The following is a 20,355-nucleotide window of genomic DNA, read 5'->3' as shown; positions in this document are numbered from 1 at the left end:
CTGCTATAAACATCAGGGTGCAGGTGTCCCGGTGTGTCACTGCATCTGCATCTGAAATTGACTTCTAATAAGATAATGCAGTTAGTATCAGAATAGTCTCGAATAAGACAACAACATCAAATTCTTAGTCACCCCCAGAAGGTATCATTGGAGTTCACAGGGGAAGTTGCAGTACACCATTGTTGAGTCAGTGCCCTGCTTGGCAGGATGGAGTCATTGGGGTCCAATGAGAAATGAACATACACACCTACTCAGTTGTCATGAGACACATCGGTGCAAGACTGCTTACTTAAAAAAGAAGGAAATTAACTAGAAATCAAAGTCTCATAATACAGGATCTCAGATGTCCAGTATACAATAAAAATATTACTCATTGTACCAAGAACTGTGAAAATCATGGCTGATGAGAAAAGCCAATCAGTAGATGCCAACACTAAGATGAATCAGACGTTGGAATTATCTGACAAGGACTTTAGAAAAGCTATCAAAACTGTTTCATTGAGAATACCACATGATCATTTCAATAGATGAAGAAAAAGCATCTAAATTGAATATCCATGATCAAAACTATGGATAAAATAGGTATAAAAGGAACTTATCACAATGAAGGCCATATATGAAAATCCCATAGCTAACATCATAATCAATAGGAAAAACTGAAAATCTTTCAAGATCCAATACAAAGCAAGGATGCTCACTCTCACTATTTCTATTCTACATAGTACTGGAAATCCTAACCAGAGAAATTAGAGAAGAAAAAGAACTGAAAGTCACCTAAATCAGAATGAAATTATCTGTTTATAGATGACATGATCATATAGGTAGAAAATTCTAAAGATTCAACAACAAGAAAGCTGTTAAAACTAATAAATGAATTCATTAAAGTTGCAGGGTAGAAAATCAGCATAAAAATCAGTCAAATTTTTATACAGAAATAGCAAGCTATTCAAAAATTAGAAAATTAAGGAAACATTGCCATTCACAGTAGCAACAAAAATAATAAAATACTGTGTAATAGATATGCAAAAGGTGCAAGACTTGTATGCAAAAGGTGCAAGACATTTACTTAAAAAATGTAAAATGAAGGAAAAAAGACATAGATAAATGGAAACAAATTCTATATTCATGGATTAGAAGAATTAATATTATTAAAATCTCCATTCTCCCCAAAATGATTATAGATTCGATGCAATTTCTATCAAAACCTAATGGCCAGTGACCATAAGATATATGAAAAGGTGCTTAACAGCACTAATAATCAGGGAAATAAAAATCAAACCACAATGAGATATCACATCTGAACAACATGTTAGAAAGGCTGTTATCAAAAAGATTTTTTAGGGATCCCTGGGTGGCGCAGCGGTTTGGCGCCTGCCTTTGGCCCAGGGCGCAATCCTGGAGACCCGGGATTGAATCCCACGTCGGGCTCCCGGTGCATGGAGTCTGCTTCTCCCTCTGCCTGTGTCTCTACCTCTCTCTCTCTCTCTGTGACTATCATAAATAAATAAAAATTAAAAAAAAACAAAAAGATTTTTAAAAAAAGATAAGTATTGGTGAAAAGTGTAGCGAAAAGGGAACATTTGTGTACAACAGTAGGAATACACATTAGTACAGCCATTATGGAAAACACTACGGTTCCTCAAAATAATTAAAAATAGAACTACCATAGGATCTAGCAATCCCACTTCTGTTTATATATCTAAAGGGAATGAAATTAATATCTAGAAGAGATAATCTGCACTCCCATGTTTATTGCAGCATTAAATAGAACAGCCAAGATATGGAAAGAACCTAAGTGTCCACTGATGGATGAATAGATAAAGAATATATAAATATAGTTCAGCCTTATAAAAAGATGAGTCTACCATTGGCAACAATATGGGTGAACCTGGAGGACATTATACTGAATGAAGTAAGCAATTACAGAAAGGCAAATACTGCATGATCTCACTTATACGTGGAATAAATAAATAGTACTCATAAAACAGAATGGAGTGGTGGGTTGCCAGGGTCTCAGGGGTGAGGGAATTGGGGGGAGGTTGGTGAAAGGGTATAAACTCTCAGTTATGAGGTTCTGTGGATCTAATGGTGGCTATAGTTAGTTAATATGGTATACTTGAAATTAGCTTAGTGAATTGATCCTAAGCATTCTCACCACACACATACGATAATTATGTGAATTAATAATAATGGAAACTTTTAGCCTCTTAATGCCTACCTGTTTAGTCTGGCTGCTCTCACACTCCCCTTAAGTGATTCTCCTATTCATTCTGGGTCTTGCATCAATCCCCTGAAAAATACTTTGACCAGAATTCTCAAGTTAGTCACTTCTTTTTTTTTTTTTTTTAAAGATTTTATTTATTTATGAGAAACATACAGAGAGAGGCAGAGACACAGGCAGAGGGAGAAGCAGGCTCCATTCAGGGAGCCCGCCATGGGACTCGATCCCGGGTCTTCAGGATCACGCCCTGGGCTGAAGGCAGTGCTAAACCACTGAGCCACCCAGGCTGCCCTAGTCACTTCTTTATTTCTTGTATATGCCCTTTTAAATTTCACCATTGTATCAATTTTAGCTCTAAGTAATTGCTTTCTTTACTCTTGCCCCTGAGTTTCTAAGCTTTACTAAGAAAAAAAATCATATAATTGTTAATCAGCGCCATTAAACTTATGATTTCTTGTCCATTCTGGCTCTTCAACACCATATAATAATTTCATCTCACTATAAATAACTGCCTTCCCGTTTTCTTGTGTTGACTGTGCCATACCTTCGCCATCTCCCTCAGACCTCCTTTCCTTAAGTAAATGGTTTGCTACATGAGAAAGAAAATATAGGACATCAGTTTACTGAATATTTCATGTTTATCTGCCTTGTTAGAGTATTTATAAATTTTCTCACTCTCACCTATTTCCATATGTTCTGGAAAATGTGTCCATTCTCCTCACTAAAGGCAAGCTTTCTATTTGTATCCCCACTTATTCTTGCCTCTTGGACCCATGGATTATCACTTACTCTTTATCATATTAAACACGTCCTTTCTCCATTCAGTCCTGTACTACCAAATGCTCATGTATATCTTTGAGGAACCAAAACCTCAAAATATATGTGACTAGGTTTATTACCTTTATTCACTTTCTATGCCTCCTATTTTCCTTTTTAGTAACAGGGGTAGAATTTAGTGGTTCATCAATTGCTTATAATACTCAGTGCTCATTCCATCACCCAATTACCCCATCCTCCCTACCTCCCCTCCAGCAACCCTCAGTTTGTTTCCTATAGTTAAGAGTCTTCTGTGGTTTGCTTCCTTCTCTGTTTTTATCTTATTTTTCCATCACTCCCCTTGTGTTCATCTTTGTGTTTCTTAAATTCCACATATGAGTAAAATCATATGGTATTTGTCTTTCTCTGAATTATTTATCTCACTTAGCATAATACCCTCTAGTTCCATCCAGAATAGATCACATACTGGTCACAAATCAGGTCTTAACTGGTATAAAAAGAGTGCAATCATACCATGCATATTTTCTGACCACGTAAGAAACTTGAAGTCAACTACAAGAAGAAATTTAGAAGGATCACAAATACATGGTTAAAGAATATCCTACTGAAGAATGAATGGGACAATCATGAAATTAAGAAAGAATTAAAAAATACATGGAAGCAAATGAAAATGAAAACATGACAGTTAGGGTTGCCTGGGTGGCTCAGCGGTTAAGCATCTGCCTTTGGCTCAGGGCATGATCCTGGAGAACCCAGATCAAGTCCCACATTGGGCTCCCTGCATGGAGCCTGCTTCTCCCTCTGCCTATGTCTCTGCCTCTCTCTCTCTCTCTCTCTCTCTCTCTCTCTCTCTCATGAATAAATAAAATATTTTTAAAAAAAGAAAGAAAACATGAGAGTTCAAAACCTTTGGGATGCAGCAAAGGCGATCCTAAGATGGAAGTATATAGCAATACAGGCCTCGCACAAGAAGCAAGAAAAGTCTCATACAAAAACTAACCTTACATCTAAAGGATCTGGGAAAGGCACAGCAAATAAATCCTAAATCAAGCAGAAAAAGAGAAATAATAAAGATTAGCAGAAATTAATGATGTAGAAATAAAAAGAAAAACAGTAGAACAGATCAGTGAACTAGGAGCTGGTTCTTTGAAAGAATTAACAAAATTGATCAACACCCAGCCAGATTTACCAAAAAGAGAAAGGACCCAAATAAAAGAAATCATGAATGTGCTGAAAGATGTACATGAAACATGAGTGATCACAACACCACCACAGAAATACAAAGAATTGTAAGAGAATATTGTGAGCAGTTATATGCCAACAAATTTGGCAATCTGGAAGAAATGAATGCATTCCTAGAAACATGGAAACTACCCAAACTGAAACAGGAAGAAATAGAAAACTTGAACAGACCCATAACCAGCAAGGAAATTGAACCAGTAATCAAAAATCTCCCAACAAACAAGAGTCCAGGGCTGCATAGCTTCCGAAGACAATTCTTTTTTTTAAAAAAATTATTTTTATTGGAGTTCAGTTTGCCAACATATAGCATAACACCCAGTGCTCATCCCATCAAGTGCCCCCCTCAGTGCCTGTCACCCAGTCACCCCAACCCCCTGCCAACCTCCCTTTCCACCACCCCTTGTTCGTTTCCCAGAGTTAGGAGTCTCTCATGTTCTGTCTCCCTCTCTGATATTTTCACTCACTTTCTCTCCTTTCCCCTTTATTCCCTTTCACTATTTTTTATATTCCCCGAATGAATGAGACCATATAATGTTTGTCCTTCTCTGATTCATTTATTTCACTCAGCATAATACCCTCCAGTTCCATCCACGTCGAAGCAAAAGGTGGGTATTTGTCGTTTCTAATGGCTGAGTAATATTCCATTGTGTACAGAGACCACACTCCCTTCTTTATCCATTCATCTTTCTATGAACACCGAGGCTCCTTCCACAGTTTGGCTATTGTGGACATTGCAGCTAGAAACATTGGGGTGCAGGTGTCCCGGCGTTTTATTGCATCTGTATCTTCGGGGTAAATCCCCAGCAGTGCAATTGCTGGGTTGTAGGGCAGATCTATTTTTAACTCTTTTTTTTTTTAAATGTTTTTGCCAGCCGTCCAGGTGACTTACATTTTTTTTTAATTTATTTATGATAGTCACAGAGAGAGAGAGATAGAGAGAGAGAGGCAGAGACATAGGCAGAGGGAGAAGCAGGCTCCATGCACTGGGAGCCCGACGTGGGATTTGATCCCGGGTCTCCAGGATCGTGCCCTGGGCCAAAGGCAGGCGCTAAACCGCTGCGCCACCCAGGGATCCCTATTTTTAACTCTTTGAGAAACCTCCACACAGTTTTCCAGAGTGGCTGCACCAGTTCACATTCCCACCAGCAGTGCAAGAGAGTTCCTCTTTCTCCACATCCTCTCCGTTTGTTGTTTCCTGTCTTGTTAATTTTTTCCATTTTCACTGGTGTGAGGTGGTAACTCACTGTGGTTTTGATGTGTATTTCCCTGATGGCAAGTGATGCGGAGCATTTTCTCATGTGCTTTTTGGCCATGTCTATGTCTTCCTCTGTGAAATTTCTGTTAATGTCTTTTGCTCATTTCATGATCGGATTGTTTGTTTCTTTGGTGTTGAGTTTAATAAGTTCTTTATAGATCTTGGATACTAGCCCTTTATCTAATAGGTCATTTGCAAATATCTTCTCCCATTCTGTAGGTTGTCTTTTAGTTTTGTTGACTGTTTCTTTTGCTGTGCAGAAGCTTATCTTGATGAAGTCCCAATGATTCATTTTTGCTTTTGTTTCTCTTGCCTTTATGGATGTATCTTGCAAGAAGTTACTGTGACCAAGTTCAAAAAGGGTGTTGCCTGTGTTCTTCTCTAAGATTTTGATAAAATCTTGTCTCACATTTAGATCTTTCATCCATTTTGAGTTTATCTTTGTGTATGGTATAAGAGAATGGTCTAGTTTCATTCTTCCGCATGCGGATGTCCCATTTTCCCAGCACCATTTATTGAAGAGACTGTCTTTTTCCCAGGGGATAGTCTTTCCTCCTTTGTTGAATATTAGTTGACCAAAAGTTGAGGGTCCACCTCTGGATTCTCTCTTCTGTTCCATTGATCTATGTGTCTGTTTTTGTGCCAGTACCACACTGTCTTGATGACCACAGCTTTGTAGTACAACCTGAAATCTGGCATTGTGATGCCCCCAGCTATGGTTTTCTTTTTTAATATTCCCCTGGCTATTCGGGGTCTTTTCTGATTCCACACAAATCTTAAGATGATTTGTTCTAGGGGATCCCTGGGTGGCTCAGTGGTTTAGCGCCTGCCTTTGGCCCAGGGCGCAATCCTGGAGTCCCGGGATCGAGTCCCACGTCAGGCTCCCGGCATGGAACCTGCTTATACCTCCTCCTGTGTCTCTGCCTCTCTCTCTCTCTCTGTCTATCATGAATAAATAAATAAATAAATCTTTTTAAAAAAAGATGATTTGTTCTAACTCTCTGAAGAAAGTCCATGGTATTTTGATAGGGATTTCATTAAATGTGTAAATTGCCCTGGGTAACATTGACATTTTCACAATATTAATTCTTCCAATCCATGAGCATGGAATATTTTTCCATCTCTTTGTGTCTTTCTCAATTTCTTTCAGAAGTGTTCTATAGTTTGTAGGGTATAGATCTTTTACCTCTTTGGTTAGGTTTATTCCTAGGTATCTTATGGTTTTGGGTGCAATTGTAAATGGGATTGACTCTTTAATTTCTCTTTCTTCAGTCTCATTGTTAGTGTATAGAAATGCCACTGCCTTCTGGGCATTGATTTTGTATCCTGCCACACTGCCAAATTGCTGTATGAGTTCTAGCAATCTTTGGGTAGAGTCTTTTGGGTTCTCTATGTCCAGTATCATATCATCAGCAAAGAGGGAGAATTTGACTTCTTCTTTGCCAATTTGAGTGCCTTTTATTTCTTTTTGTTGCCTGATTGCTGAGGCTAGGACTTCTAGTACTATGTTGAACATCAGTGGTGAGAGTGGACATCCCTGTCTTATTCCTGATCTTAGGGGAAAGGCTCCCAGTGTTTCCCCATGGAGAATGATATTTGCTGTGGGCTTTTTGTAGATGGCTTTTTAAGATGCTGAGGACTGTTCCCTCTATCCCTACACTCTGAAGAGTTTTGTTCAGGAATGGATGCTGTATTTTGTCAAATGCTTTCTCTGCATCTATTGAGAGGATCATATGGTTCTTGTTTTTTCTCTTGCTGATATGATCAATCACATTGATTGCTTTATGAGTGTTGAACCAGCCTTGCATCCGGAGATAAATCCCACTTGGTCATGGTGAATAATCTTAAATGCACTGTTGGATCCTATTGGCTAGTATCTTGTTGAGCATTTTTGCATCTGTGTTCATCAGAGATATTGGTCTATAATTCTCCTTTTTGGTGGGGTCTTTGGTTTTGGAATTAAGGTGATGCTGGCCTCATAGAATGAGTTTGGAAGTATTCCATCTCTTTCCATCCTTCCAAACAGCTTTAGTAGAATAGGTATGGTTTCTTCTTTAAACATGTGATAGAATTCCCCTGGGAAGCCATCTGGCCCTGGACTTTTGTGTATTGGGAGGTTTTTGATGACTGCTTCAATTTCCTCCCTGTTATCGGCCTGTTCAGGTTTTCTATTTCTTCCTGTTCCAGTTTTGGTAGTTTGTGGTTTTCCAGAAATGCATCCATTTCTTCTAGATTGCCTAATTTATTGGCGTAAAGCTGCTTATAATAAGTTTTTAAGATCATTTGTATTTCCTTGGTATTGGTGGTGATCTCTCCTTTTTCATTCATGATTTTATTAATTTGAGTCTTTTCTCTCTTCTTTTTAATAAGGCTGGCTAATGGAGAAAAAGAGAGAAAAAAAGGGGGGAACAAACAGAAAACAAAAAACAAGGGGAGTATCCACTGATTCTATATACTGTAAATCCCTCGACTTCCTTCCCAGGAGAATTCTACAAAACATTTAAAGAAGACATAATATCTAGTCTCCTGAAACTGCTCCAGAAAATAGAAATGGAAGGAAAACTTCCAAACTCATTCTATGAGGCCAGCATTACCATGATCCCAAAATGAGACAAAGACCGCACTAAAAAGGAGAATTAGCCATCAGTGTCCCTGATTAACATGGATGTAAAAATTCCCACCAAGATACTAGCCAATCGGATTCAACAGTACATTAAAATGATTATTTACCATAAGCACAGCCTGCAGGGATGGTTCAACATCCACAAATCAACCACTGTAGTAAATGCAAGGAAAAAAACCTGTATGATCCTCTCAATTGATTCAGAAGAAGCATTTGATAATATACAGCATCTTTTCTTGATAAAAAAAAAACCTCCACCTTATTGGGATAGAGGGGACATAGCTTCTATTTTCACTATCTTGTTTAGAGATTTCATTTTAAGTTATTCTCACAAAACAGAAACCTTGGTTTCATCTTACTGTCTCTCTCATTGTTCTAACCATAAGGTGAGTTTTATTAGGCCAGGAGATTATTTATTCTATTTACTAGTGTGTCTGCATAGCCTGGAACAGTGCCTGACATTTAATTGGTTCACAGTAAATATTTGTTAAATGGTTCTAAACTTCCTTCCAATGAAGCCCTTCACATGAAATAATTCAGTTATGTCAGCTCTGCTTCCATAATTTTTTGTCAGTTTATCCCCGTTCTCTACATTTGTGATCAGGCCTTAATCATCTGTCATCTGGCTTACCCACTAGCCTCAAACAAAGCAACTGCCTTGGGTCATTTTCATTTCTGCCTTCTCTTCAGAGTTAATTTTTGAAAGTACAAATATGACTACATCTCTTAAATATAGGGACTTCTCATTGCCAGGAAATACAAACTCAGTGATTTTGTACCATCTTTTCCCTGCTGTCCAAAATGGGGTTTTTCCTTCCTCTATATTGAGCAAACTCTCAGAGTTTTTTAGGTAATTGTATGAATCTAGAGTTCCCTTAGTATATATTTTTACATTCTTAATTTATTTTTTTGCTAATATGTACAATACTTAGATATAGTTGTAATTTGTACATTTTGTGTTCAGCTTTATAATTTTTTGCGATTTAACATTATTTCATTTGCACGAGAATTATCAATATAGCCCCATATATGGCTCAGTATTTTATCCAATTTTTAAAATTACTTCAGAAAGAGACAAATTCCTATAAGTCAAATACTATCTTTGTAGAACACATATATTCTAGACTTAAGGTAATTTGCAGCCACTGAAAATGCTAATCAAGATAAATTATCAGGAAGTAGTTGATCAGGAATGTGACTATATGCTTAAACAACAGAGCAGGTCATGAAATAAAATTACTCCACTTCTTTAGGGCACTATACTGTGGTTTTTAAATATCATTTGATAAATAAATAAATAAATAAATAAATAAATAAATAAATAAATAAATATCATTTGACTAAATTAACAACTTTTCACCTGGGTGGTTTTATTTTTTTTAATGAGTTATAATTGACATACAGTATTATAGTTTTAGGGTGCAAAACACAGTGATTTGACATTTATATATATTGTGAAATAGTCACCACAATAAGTCTAGTTACCATCGATCACTTAAAAGTTAATACAATATTATTGACTATATTCCCCATGCTGTACATTACAGTACCCATGACTTATTTTATACCTGGAAATCTGTAGTTCTTAATCCCTTTGCCATTTTGATGCTCCCCACCCCACCTCTGGCAACCACCAATCTCTTCTCTGTATTGATGAATCTGAGTTCTGTTTTAGTTTTTAGATTTTATATATAAGTGAAAAAAGCAGTGTTTGTCTTTCTCTGACTTCCCTTAGCACAATACCCTCAAAATCTATCCATGTTGTTGCAAATTGCAACATTTCACTATTTTTATAGTTGAGTTGTATTCTTTGTATGTGTATGTGTGTGTGTATGTCTTCCTTATCCATCCATCAGCAGACACTAGGTTCATTTGTTTCCATATCTTGGTTATTGTAAATAATGCTGCAGTAAACATAGGTGTGAATACATCTTTTTGAATTAGTGTTTTCATTTTCTTTGGATAGATACCCAGTAGAGGAAATGCTGGATCATATGGTACTTGTATTTTTAATTTTTTAAAAGATTTTATTTATTTATTTATTCATGAGAGAGAGAGAGAGAGAGAGAGAGGCAGAGACACAGGCAGAGGGAGAAGCAGGCTCCACGCAGGGAGCCCGACGTGGGACTTAATCTCAGGTCTCCAGGATCAGGCCCTGGATTGAAGGCAGCGCTAAACCTCTAAGCCACCAGGGCTGCCCGTATTTTTAATTTTTTGAGGAACTTCCATACTGTTATCCATAATGGCTGCACCAGTTTACTTTGCCACAAACAGTACCCAAGCACTCCCTTTTCTCCACATCTTCCCCAACAATTATTTCTTGTCTTTCTGATAATACCCATACTGACAGGTGTGAGGTAGTAGCTCATTTTAATTTTGATTTGCATTTCCCTGATGATTAGTGATGTTGAGCATCTTTTCATGGGTCTTTTGGCCATCTGTTTACCTTCTTTGGAAAAATGTCTATTCAGGTCCTCTTCTCATTTTTTAATCAGATTTTTTTTTGTTATGGACTCATATGATCTTTATGTATTTTGGATATGAACCCCTTATCAGAGAGTGATTCAGTCTCCTTACTAGTAATCAGTCTATTCAGATTTTCTATTATTCATGATTCAGTCTTGGAGATTATAAATTGCTAGGGATTTAACCATTTTATCTAGGTTGTCCAATTTGTTGGTATATAATTGCTCATAGTAGTCTCTTACGATCTTTTGTATTTCTGTGGTATCAGTTGTAACTTCTCTTTCATTTCTGATTTTGAGAGCTCTTTCTCTCTCTCTCTCTCTCTCTCTCTCTCTCTCTCTCTCTCGGCAAGTCTAGCCAGAGGTTTGTCAATTTTGTTTAGCATTTCAAAGAACCTGCTCTTGGTTTCATTTATCTTTTGTCTTTTTAGCTTCTATTTCATTTATGTCCTCTCTGATCACTGTTATTTTCTTCCTTCTACTAACTTGGGGTTTTGCTTGTTCTTTTTCTATTTCCTTTAAGTATAAAGTTAAATTGTTTGAGATTTCTCTTGTTTCTTGGAGTAGGTCTATATTGTTATGAGCTTCCCTCTTAGAATTGCTTTTGCTACATTCCATAGGTTTTGCTACATTCCATAGGTTCCATGCCGGGAGCCAGACGTGGGACTCGATACCGGGACTCCAGGATTGCACCCTGGGCCAAAGGCAGGCGCTAAACCGCTGAGCCACCCAGGGTTCCCCTCTGGCTGTTTTTATAGTGCTTTTCTGTTCCTTTCTTCTCTTTCTCTCTTCCTTTGTAGCCTGATGACTTTCTTTAGTGTTAGGTTGAGACTCCTTTCTCATTTTTTTTTGTGTATTTATAGATTTTTACTTTGTGCTTACCATGAGGTTCACCTATATCACCTTGTGTTTATAACAGTCTATTTTAAGTTGATAGCAGGGTATTTTTTTTAGATGTTGAATCCACTTGGGTAGCATTTATTTATATTTTTGATATTTATATAGATACATATTTTAAATTCTACTTAGTTAACATATAGTGTAATATTAGCTTCCGGTATACAACACAGTGATTCAATACTTCCATACAGTACCTAGTGATCATCACCATAAGTGCATTGCTTATTCCCCATCACCTATTTAACCCATCCCCCCCATCTTCCTCCCCCCGGGTAATCATCAGCTTGTTCTCTGTAGTTAAGAGTCTGTTTCTTGGTTAGCAGGGTAAATCTGAATATGTTCTAAAACAACATTTTTATGTTTTTGATGTCACTTTTTGTATATTCTTTGTTATTAATTCACTTGGATGTTTTTCTGCTTGTAGATGCTACCTAATTCATTTACAGAGTTAAAGCTACAACTTTTTACAGATTGAGAAATTACATATAAAGAGACAATAATTCGAATTCTTTCTGCTTTCAGCTGTAGTCAGTAATCTTTTTTATTCTCCAGATGGTAATAGTCTAGCTTTTAGCAGTACAATATCATTTTATTTTCTCCGTGGTTGCTCTCAGGATTAAAATTAGCATGATAATTTAAAACAACCTAATTCAGATTAATACATTTTTTAATTCAGATTAATATTAATGTAATTTCAATAGTATACAGAAGCCTTGCTTCAGTATAGCTCCATCCCCTCCTCTTCCTCCATTGTATTATTGTCAAACAAATTACATGTTTATTATATGTTATACTTTGCATATATTATACATTATATTTACTATGCCTTGTAAACCTGTCAGCAATTTTATAATTATTGCTTTATGATCTGTCTTTTAAATCTATAGAAGAAGAAAAGAGTTACTAAGAAAAATACACTTACACTTTTATATTTACCTATACAGTTACCTTTACTCATGTTCTTTATTTTTTATTGAAGTATGATTGACATATAAAAAAGCCAGTACATGCTTAATATGTACATCTTGATGAGTTTGAAGATAAGTATATACATGTGAGGTCATCGCCTTATGTAATACCATAAACTGAGCCATCACCTCTAAAATTCTCTTTCTTTCTCTCTCTTTTTGGGATAAGCACAAGTGAAACTGTATATCCTTTGGCCCACACATCATGTAGATTTGATTTACTGTCTAATGTTCTTTAGTTTCAGCCTCTTTAGTATTATTTGTAGGGTAGGTCTGCTTATGGTGCATTCTCTCAGTTTTTGTTTTTCTGGGAATGTTATAATTTCTTTTTCATTTCTTAAGAATAGTTTTGCTACATATAGGTCTTTTCGTTAACAGTCTTTTTCTTCAGTGCTTTGAATTTGTAATACCACTGCCTTCTGGCCTTCATAGTTTCCAAGATTTGGGGAAAGGCTTAACAATCACTTTTTTCAAAGAGATACAGCTGGTACAAAATCATTGCCCTATAGTGGGTAGTGGGTTTGACTGCTGGGAGATTCAGCCCAAGTGGTAATCAAATGTGATTCATGCAAACAGAAGTCTAATCTAATGTATTCATCCCCACCTAAACATGTCACAGAAAATTCCCAAATAATGAAATATTTTTAAACAAGTAAGCATTCACCAAAGAGACACACTGTGGGTTAAAGAAAACCAAGATGGGGAACTACATATACAAATCAGAGAGGATGAGTGTGGTGTGATTAGGAAGTTCAGCCACTATCCTGGAGGACTGTAAGAGTGGAAAATATTGGTGAGATGTTGGTAGTGACCACATTTTAGTAAGCCCTTCAAATAACCCCAAAGTGGACATAATATTGATGTATATGGTGAAAGATAAAAGCCTGTTTACTTCCCAGATATGTGTTAAAGTAAGGAAATTAGGAACAACTTTGCAGGACCAGTTATTAACACTGGACTCAATCCCAAATCAGCCTAAGGACAGCCTGAGGGATGTAGTAAGGGTTGTATAGAAAATCAGTAGTCATGCTGGTATGCACATATTTGTCCAAGAAATGGAAAAGGATTAGTCCTCTTTATGGGCAAACAGGAGAGCAATGAACCCACAGAATGAGGAAGACTTACATAGAAGAGACTCTCTGTTTTGTCTCATCATTGACACTACAAATTACCTGACCAGGGAAGTAGAGCTGAGATAACATTTTAAATAAAGATGAAAAAACTACAGATTTGAAGATTGACATAAAGGCAGGCTATAGAGGAATGTTTCCTGGTGGGGAAGGAACAAACTTTGAGGTCAGCTTGAACTGATCCTATGCCATAGCCTGGCTACTTTATCACTTTATTAGCTTCCTCATAGTTATGGGAATTAAATTCCTTTTTAATTATTTAACATAATACTTGTGTAATCACTTATTGCTCTTTATGACATACTTGTTATTATTTATCAATCATAGAATATTTCATTGGAATAAGAAATGAAATAAACGTTTTGCTCAAATATATTATTTTTCTCTAGCAATTATTTCTAGAACCTATGAGGGACTTTGTGTTGGATGATGAACAGAAACTCCTGCATAAATCAATGTTAGTGAGTCACCACACAATTAAAATCAGAATCATGGTGGGAAAGGAAGTCAAAGGAATACATAATATAATTATTCAGTATACAAATTAAACTCTGACAAAATGCAATAGTAACTCAAATTTTAAAGATAAAGTCAATAGGGGAAATTAGTGGACTATTTAAAACCATCTTATTAAAAGTTTGAGATAATTTTTTTAAAGATTTATTTATTTATTCAGGAGAGACACAGACACAGAGAGAGAGGCAGAGTGTGTTACAAGGAGAGGGAGAAGCAGGCTCCTCGCAGGGAGCCCGATGCGGGACTCGATCCCGGATCCCGGGATCACGACCTGAGCTGAAGACAGGTGCTCAACTGCTGAGCCACCGAGATGCTGAGCATCCCGAGATAAATTTTTTAAAAGCAAAACAACCAGCCATTCAAGATAGCTTCTGTTGCTGTGTTTGATACCCTAGTTCAGGCTCTCACTACTCTTACCTCAACTATGGCAATAATAACCCAGGAATTCTTATTGTCATTAGGTGTTTCTTTCTACAGACCATCTGCCACACTGCTCCATCCATCTTTCTTTCCATTTATCCATTCATGGTTCCATTCAAATATTTATCCATCCACTAGGTGCTGTGTTCAGGGGATCTATTAAAAATGGATACCTCTGAAATTCTCTCTTCTCAGTAAGTAAGTCCTGTGAGGATGGCACATAAGTCATAAAATGATAATGTAATATGATAAAGTAACTACTTGTAGGGATTGGTTGATTTAATTATTATACCTATACATTAGATTACTATGTAGCTATTCATATTGGTAAGTAAGAGAGGAGATAACAGTATATGATGTTGATATCAGTGTATCTACTATCTATATGTATATGTATTATACAACTATATTTTAGGTAACTTTATGTATATTTGTGCATGAAAACATCAAGAATGATGTTCATCTTAACAATACTAATAGTTTTCTGCTGAACTGTCAGAGTTGGAATTTTCACCTACCTCTTAACTCTTTTGCAGATTGAATTTTTTACAATAAGCATATATTATATATGTAATTAGATTTATAACCTAAAAGCTGTGCAGATAGGCAATATCCAGTTTTGCTTGACTTGGGGTTTCAATGAATCTCAGTCCCACTTCTTCCTAGACATTACTTAACCTATCTCTGCCTCACTTCTTAATCTGAAAAATGGAGGAAATTATAGTGCCTTCTTCATAGAACTAACTGTTGTCAGCATGAGAAAATAACCCAGCTGAAGTCTTGTTCAGTGATATATGGCAAAAAGTAAGTGTTCAAAAAACTTTGGTGATAAAGGAAGAGAGGAGAAGAAAAGGAGAAGAAAAATTAATCCATTTAAAGTTCTCCTGCTATAGATCTATCTCAATAAGGAGTCTCACAGTCAAAAAAAAACATGGACTAGGGATTGTCCTCTCTTTGAGCTACACTGTTTTCTCAGATTTGCCCAGTGGAATGCCCTGCCACTTATTAGCACATTTCAGGTGGTTCTCATGATTGTTCCATATAAATCAAGGACCAAAGTTGGCCAATGGAAAGAATGGAGTGATGGAGATAGATAGCAGGAGTCATGGGCCATAATGTCAAAGATCTGTCTTACCTCAAAGCCCATGGATCAAAACCCAACCTCACACATGAATGGAATTAGATTTGCAGGGAATACATTTCCTGGTGAGATGTCCTGCCCTGGAGTCTGGTACAAGTTGATGTTCCTTGTGTGGACTCTTAAAGTACCTAAGGGTATCCAAGTATTCTTTTTTAAAAATCTAAAGCAGTATATCTAGAGTATCAGGACAAGGAGGAAATAGCAAAAAGGAAGTGAGAGTTGTAGTGAAAATGGTACTTATGAAAGTTAGTGTGCATTGATTCATTTGAGTTTGGCTCTGCTATGAAGAGTCCAGAGAAACTGTAATGTTATTCAAGACAAATTCTTCTCAGCCATGTTGATATGGTTTTCTGATCTTTGTTGAGGAAATTGAACCATGCTTTCCAAATTTGAAATATAATCTTGAGGAAAGATGTGCACCAAACATGGCAAGAAGGCTGAAGAACTTTTGGACCTGAGGCACCTTGTGGAGTTGGAACATGACCATCTCAAAGGTAAGTTGTTTGGAGAGAGGAGGCTGACTATGCCTTGTTGCTGTGCAAGACCCCAAGGTTATTGAAACTTTTGTCGGAAGGAGGAGAATAATGGTGTCTGAGGCTGAACAGCAGTGAGGAAGTGGAGGACTTTAGGAGTTAGAGTTTTTGTGGATGCAGAAGGTATTAAGGACTGCTTTTTTTATGCTCTTGAATTTGTGGATTAAGACTCTTGTACATTACATGTAGGGACCTCATTCAGGCTTACTAAGAGTTCTTATAGCACTTACGTACAACAGGGACCAATTCCATGCCCTACTATTGGAACTTATTAGTTTTGAGACAACAATCATGATCACATTTAGTAGCACATAATTATAACTGTAAAGCCTTAAAAATCTCTTCACATGTGTAGGATAAAGTTAATTCCAATGAGAATAACTTTGAAAGATTTCCAAATACTGCTTTAGAACCTCTAATAACATAATGTAGTTGTCAGAAGGAGGAGAGAGAGAGAGGAAATGAAGCTTTCTTTGAATATGCTGAAGAGATTCATTTGTCCATTCTTCCCAGGGGATACTTAAAAACAGAGGCACCTGGGTGATGAAACTTAAGAAGCCTATTTCAAACTAATAAAAACCAAAACCAAACAAAAAAGACCTCTTTCTAGAACTAGAGAGTCACAAGGTAGACAATACTACCATAGGAGTACTCGGACATCAAGACAACCTTAATAAATCAAGACATAGACTAAAATGATAAAAAAAAGAATATAGGCAGATATGTTTTGCCAGTGATGCAATGATGATTCATCAAAATTTAAAGGTATTTTCTACTGATGATAAACTTCTTTGTCTAGAAGTAGACATATTTGAATTTTGTTTGAAACAATATAGTTGATGATGCCAAATAGCAGGTACCTGTGACATCTAAATATTTGCAAATAATGAACATTAGTGATTTCAAAGCAAACAGTGCTACAGGAACTATGAATTAGTGAACATAAGTGTTAGAATGGGCTAATAGACATTCAAATCAGAGAACATAGTAAATTTGGTAAAGATTTTCTAAGGGGCAAGAGTGTAGTCATACAAAAATGGAAGACTTTGGCTCAGAAGATAGTAGCCTTTGGTAACTTAAAACTCAGAAATTCTGGATCTGGCTTTTTTAGAACATATCCAGGCAAACACAGAATTGAACTTATAATTATCTGCGAACTAAATTCTCAAATAATAATGCTACTATAAGAAGGAGAGAAGGTTAAGGTAGTTGATCTCCATGGATCAGGGAAGCCAAGCATGAATTCTTTGAGTACCCTTGCCTCAAGGAGAAGCATGGCCAGCTTCATAGATATACAACCTGTGCGGTTGCACAGGGTACTGCACTTAAAAGGGAGCCACACTTGGTTTAATTCTCTGCTGTCACTGTCTTGAAATTCTCAATATATTTTTTAAAATTTTTAAAAAATATTTTATTTTTAAAAATTTTTTTAAATTGGAGTTCAATTTGCCAACATATAGCATAACACCCATTGCTCATCTCGCCAAGTGCCCCCCTCAGTGCCCATCACCCAGTCACCCCAACCCCCCGCCCACCTCCCCTTCCACTACCCCTTGTTCATTTCCCAGAGTTAGGTGTCTGTCATGTTTTGTCACCCTCACTGATATTTTCACTCATTTTCTCTTCTTTCCCTTTATTCCCTTTTACTAATTTTTATATTCCCCAAATGAATGAGACCATATAATGTTTGTCCTTTTCTGATTGACTTATTTATTTATTCATGAGAGACACACAGAGACAGGCAGAGACATAGGCAGAGGGAGAAGCAGGCTCCATGCAGGGAGACCGATGTGGGACTCAATCCCGGGCCTTCAGGATCATGCCCCGAGCTGAAGGCAGACGCTCAACAGCTGAGCCACCCAAGCATCCCAAAATTATTAATAATTTTCTAACAAGGAGCCCCCATTAGTTTGATTTTTGTTGCCATACTTGAAAGATAAACTTGTGAACATTAAATTGGTAGAAGGGAAGTGCTCTAAAAAAAGTTGAAAAGATTTTAAATTAAAGTGCCTTATTTTGTAAAGATGTTGATTTTAAAAATAGACACTGGGGGCACCTGGGTGCTCATTCAATTGAGCATCTGACCCTTGATTTTGGCTCAGGTCATGATCTCAGGGTCATGAGATCAAGCTCAGCATCAGGTTTGTGCTGGGCATGGAGCCTGCTTAAGATCCTCTCCACCTCTCCCCCTGTTCATGCCGGTCCTCTCTCTCCTCTCTCTCTCTCTCTCTCTCTCTCTTCTCTCTCTCTCTCTCCTCTCTCTCTCTCTCTCTCTCTCCTCTCTCTCTCTCTCTCTCTCAAAAAAGGATATGTGCTGAAGTCTGTACCATTAAAAAATAATAACAAAGATAATGTGACATATTTATCACATTATTGAGTAATGGAGCAAGGAAGCATTCTTTGAAGCATGCCGGAGGTATCATACAAATGGAGAGAAGCCCTAATTTGAACAACATAAAATAATTTATGGGGTTCACCAATTTAGTGGATATAAAAGCTGAAAGATTCAAACTGATACGAGATAAATTAGTGGTGATAAACTACTAAGAATACTCTTTAAAGGGACCCCAAAATATTTAGGTGTATATTCTTAAACCATGAAGTTAATATCTGTTCTAAAGAAAAGATTCACAACAACCACGTTTTCAGTTTCGAAGAGGAAAAAACACCTTATTAATATTATAAAAATCTAACAGAAACAGAAGAAAAGGGAAATCTATGCATAGATGAGGGCAATAGTAAGCAGTAAAGGAAAATAAGCCAAAGTTACATCAAATCGGGCACTTACAACATCCAGCCTCTCACTAGCTGGGGAAGCCCTGTGGAGTCAGCCAAGCTGGAGTCTGGATGGAGAAGTGTGAGGAGACCATCCTCCCCTCAGGTGAGACTTCCAACTGACCATCCCCATCATGGCTGTATTTATAGGGCAAATGATGGGGTCAGAGGTTAAACATTTGCTTTAACTGAATGTTAAACATTCAGTGTGGAGTGAGCTGTGTTCCGTTGTTATCATCTTTACAGCTTCAAGGAGCCTGGGCTAGGTGCGTCTGCCTCCCCTCCTGGATTCTATTCCCCCGGAGGGGGGGCGGGGGGGGCAGCCTGGCTTAAAGCCAGGGGGGATATAAGGCAAAATTTATAGCCCATGGCATCCTGAACAAAAGGGCCAGTTCTGACCTGGCGGCCAGCTAATGTCAACTAACAGGCTTCCAAGGTCACTCATGAAGCAGAAGCTTCACAAACAACATCCTTTAGTCTGCCTGCATACACGTGGGTCAGGGTGAGTGGTTATTCAGGACAAGTCACAAAAACCTCCATCCATAGAATACAACATCAAAAAGGGAAATTATTGGATTCTGCTAACTTTGCATAGCACCTAACAGAGAGAATACTTGCTGCAAGGGCCATAGGCATGTTAGGTAATACTTAAACTCTTAATTTGTGCTCCCACAGAATAAACTGTGAATTATATTTCAGCCTGGCTGTCAATACTGATATGCCTATATTTAATTTTAAGCAGAGAGCAGTTTTTTTTTATCCTAAAGGAGCCAGGTATACAATGATGAAAACAGGAAGGTCAGAATTAGAAGTTCTAACCCAATAATAAATTATATTTATAAATTGAATGTTAGTATTTAGCGATATCATATCATGCTCCACATAACCCACACAAGCATGGCAATGTTTTCATCTTCTTGAAAGAAGAAGAAACCAAGCTCAGAAAGGTTAACTGATTTTCTCAAGGAACCTGTGCCTTCTCAGAGCCACGTGTTCTAAAGTACTCATTAAAACTTACAAAATGGGTTTTATGAACAAGTCAGTAATAATTACACTGTGACCTTTAGTGGGTTTGCTTAATCTATTCAGCCCATCTTCTACTCCTCACCCTTGTTCTAGGAGAAGGCTTTGCTTTCCTTAGTGGGTGCTATGGTATTCTGCCCAGATTCCTATCCCTTTCTCCTCCAGGACTGAAGAACTCATTCCTCCAGCTCTTGGGAGTGTTGACAGCCAACCACTTAAAGCTGAGTCCCCCTCCAAAGAATACCCTAGCTGAAGAGAACTATAAGCCTAAAGTCATAGCCAGCTCCAGGAGCAACCTTCTACTAATGACTAGTGGAATCAAGAGTAAAAAGCCAGTCCTTTCTAAACTCTATGACAGATAACTGA

General features: G+C 37.3%; 1 long non-coding RNA gene across 1 annotated transcript in view; it reads left to right on the top strand.

The window, feature by feature from the left end:
* The window catches only part of LOC140627590 (uncharacterized), a 43,643-nt gene extending 23,288 nt beyond the window's left edge, over window positions 1–20,355 (top strand). The window contains exons 2-3 of the long non-coding RNA XR_012026260.1: window positions 16,024–16,152; window positions 20,155–20,355. This is a non-coding gene — a long non-coding RNA (uncharacterized lncRNA). The remainder of the gene's footprint in view (window positions 1–16,023; window positions 16,153–20,154) is intronic.

The sequence above is a fragment of the Canis lupus genome, chromosome X, assembly GCF_048164855.1.
Source record: "Canis lupus baileyi chromosome X, mCanLup2.hap1, whole genome shotgun sequence".
In the NCBI taxonomy this organism is placed as follows: Eukaryota; Metazoa; Chordata; class Mammalia; order Carnivora; family Canidae; genus Canis; species Canis lupus.
Note: the sequence above shows the minus strand (reverse complement) of the source record. Positions and strands in the feature narration are given on the sequence as shown.